Here is a 3,459-nt window from a genome sequence, read left to right on the forward strand (position 1 = left end):
CCCACCCCCCGGCCCGCCTCCGGGAGCAGGCTCCGGGGGGCGCGAAGGCTTTGGCGACCTCTTCGCCCGGACTGCGCGCCCAGCTCGGCCAGCGCCCCAGCCACCTCCGCACCCGGAGCCGGTCAACACGCCTTACAGTGAACTGAACGGAAAGCATCACTAATTTCAAATGGGTTCTTACAGTATTAGTTATTACAATTTTAAAAACTGGCGCGAAAAAATTGTTGTCGTCTTTTTAGATACCAGAAAACAGGGTGCTACAACGACTCTTTCCATTCCCATTCCTTTACACAACCTTATGCCTGTTTTTTCGTGCAGGGACGTGCAGAATTTTAAACAGCCAGAGAAGTATTAACTTTTCATGCATACCTGTGCGCAGATTGTACACAACTGTGCGCGAATTATTGTACTTTATTTATGCATGCGATTAGGCATATAATCTTACGGATATTTATGCACAACAAAATGCATACGCGTTTTGTTTAGTGTGTACACCTCTCTGAGTAACACGGCAGTTCCATGTGCTGGAGATGAATTTGTTACTCGTGTACCCGGAAAATAACTCCATGTAATATTACACAAAAAAACTCGTCGTTGTACGATCGTTTGCATAACAGCAGTTACACAAATTATTTAACGAGACAAAGTCTTAATAACGGTGGTCCGATGTGCGATATTTTCATGCGAATGATTATGGAAGGGGGGGGGGGGGCTCCCACTTCCCATGACACCTTTTATGCCATCAAAATGCGATTTTGAGCCCCTAAAATAAATCTGTGTTTGCACAGTCTCAAATGGACCGCAAGATTCACATGAAATTTTCACACGAAGGATGAATGACGAATTTGAATGATAAAACTATGAAAAACGATGTCCTCTGACAGAACAAAGGTGCTTAGTCCTATCTTTGGGCAATAAAGGTTCAATGCCTTTACAATCGCACTAAAACTTCCAAAGACAGACAAAGACACAAAGTTTCAGCCCCTTATTAGGACTCTTTTGGTGCCTTCCTAGAGGCACTAAACTGGAAATTTCATTAGCACCCCTTGAAAGGCACAACTCAGCACCTTTGTTTTTCCAGTATTTCGACAATATGTTATTATTCATTGTGAACTATTTACTTGGCTTCCTACGACGAGTGAGAATTAGCTGTAGCAAATTAACGACTGAGTTCGAAAATCTGAACGCACTGTTGAGAAATTGTAAATTATAAGAAAAGGAAAAGGTGCCGTTTACGGGTATAATTACAATACCAATTATACAGGGCTAGCTGTATTGAAATGCGAACTGAATCGTCTGCTAGTGCATCGCAACGGGACTACAGACGCCGAACCCAAAACTGTGGCCGTTTGCTAGCTAAAATTTTGTTACTGACTGTTGAGTTGTTGCATTAGACTCTTCCGTTTTTTCATTATTATTTTTGTGCATTTTTTCGGCACCTTCTTCACCTTTCACGAATGCCGTTTTTTCGCAATTCTGCAGAAGAGGACAAATTTTGTCTATCTGAAAAAGCCTAAATGGCAGAATTTTGCCATTTTTGAACAGGCTACGGGGGTTAAACAATGTGAGTTGGGTTAAAAGATGGTGTGTCCCACATTAAGAAACGTTCCCCATCGAAACGCTGATTGCCAAACTCAGCCTCATTGGAAGAGCCGGCCCGCCAAAACCCTGCCTTCGGGCGTTCCGGGCGGGCCACCGGCACCACAGAGCTGTCTGGCGGGCTGGCCTATTCAGTGTGAGGCAGGCGCCATCGCTCACTGCGAAAAATATCCTTGTAAATTTACAGAATTTGTGGTACTTTTCAGTTTTTTTAATGCGTTGGTAATTTACGACAAGGCCGTTCTTACTTGTCCTTCAATTCCAAGTCGATACGAAGTGCTCGTAAATTTACAATTCTAAATAGTAATTTTACGACACACATCGAGGAATTTTTTTCCCTGAAACCTACGACTATTTTTCACAGTGTTTACGCAGGGTCACCGCACTGCAAGAAAAACCTACAGACACTCGCTGAACAATTCAGCGTTATACTTTGAAATGAAATTATCATATATTTTTATTCCAGTGCTTTCACCCCACAACATAAAATGAAAATTTCACAATCCTCTACTGGTTAATAATTGACAGCACCAGACTGTTGTTATGTTATAGGTTTTTCTTACAATGCCGGCGAAGCATTCTCACTGCTAAATGATTGCAAAGAATAGGTTCATTGCAAATGACTTTCTCTGCAGCTTGCAAAGAACTATTTTGAAGCATTGTAATGTAATACTAACTGGTTCGTCGCAAGCTTGCAAACTATTTCTTTGGAATCAAAACACATTGTTTGGAAGGATTCTGGCGGCTTGCAAAGAATTTCTTTGGAATACGAACTGATTTTTTAGTGTACTGTGAATGTAGAGTTTTACTGTACTGCGGTGCTGGTCCAGTAGGTGAAAGATGAGACAGACGGGCGACCTACCGTTCCCCCCAGCCCGCGCCCGCCACCGTCGCTCTGCCTGCAACAAAAGGAAAAAACAATTGGCGTTATTTGAAGTTGTAACGGGAGAAATGGCTTTTGTTATCGGTAAAATGGAGGGGGGGTGGCAATCCAATAAACCGATCAGGAAAACCCTACAATTTAACGACATAGATCGAAAACGTTAATCAAAATCAAAGTCTGTTAATTTTTTATGGTAAAATGTACGGTGATCGACAAGATATAACAGTTTGAAACTGTAATTTTTAAATACGCCGTCGACTTTTACAATTATGTCTGTAGGTTGTTTTCGGAGTGTGGGAATTAAGACAGACGCTGACTGAAAACTGAAAGCAAAATTAGGTCGTTCGAAGCTCTTTTTGTTACTGCGTTAGAAATGAGTTAGATTAGGTACATAGCATCTAACTCAACAATTTTATTTCCGGTTAAAAATCCTCTGCTTTGACAAAACTTCCGTCTTTGAACAAATAAGTGTAAGATCACCAAAAGATAACTAAAACATTAGACATTGGTAACTATATTTCTGCGGGGAGGTTCCTCCCCTCACGATCGTCCTCCCAGCATGCGCATAAACTCATTTGTGACAGTGGACGCTTCTGCAGGGGGTTGGGGGGGGGGGGCTCTCCAACATCCTTAGTAAACAAACAGCCCTGCATTTCTCAGGGCAAAAGGCGCCTGGACTCCCTGCATGGTAAACTCCGAGCAAGGTTTGATATAGGGATCCACAGCTCATGCATACGCATGAGCCCCCCATAACCTCGCAGCAGCCTCGCCGAGTGGACGAGAGAGAGAGAGGGCGGGGGGGATCAGAGAGGAAGGGGCGAGGGGAGAGAAACAGAGAGAGGGAGAGACAGGGAGAGAGAGGGAGAGGGAGAAGGAGAGAGAGACCACTCCTCATTGACTCCATGATGCACTGCAGCCATCCATCCTGGCTTCGGCGAGCGAGCGAAAGAAAGAGAGAGAGAGAGAGAGGGCGGGGG

General features: G+C 43.7%; 1 protein-coding gene across 1 annotated transcript in view; it reads right to left on the bottom strand.

Annotated features, from left to right (window-relative positions):
* LOC113210452 (tolloid-like protein 2) overlaps positions 1 to 3,459 on the bottom strand; it is a 45,501-nt gene that overhangs the window by 38,508 nt on the left and 3,534 nt on the right. The window contains exon 2 of the mRNA XM_052265147.1: positions 2,462 to 2,498. The gene's annotated coding sequence lies outside the window, so the exon portion shown is untranslated. The remainder of the gene's footprint in view (positions 1 to 2,461; positions 2,499 to 3,459) is intronic.

The sequence above is a fragment of the Frankliniella occidentalis genome, unplaced genomic scaffold (genome assembly GCF_000697945.3).
Source record: "Frankliniella occidentalis isolate FOCC.00 unplaced genomic scaffold, Focc_3.1 Scaffold24, whole genome shotgun sequence".
NCBI lineage: Eukaryota > Metazoa > Arthropoda > Insecta > Thysanoptera > Thripidae > Frankliniella > Frankliniella occidentalis.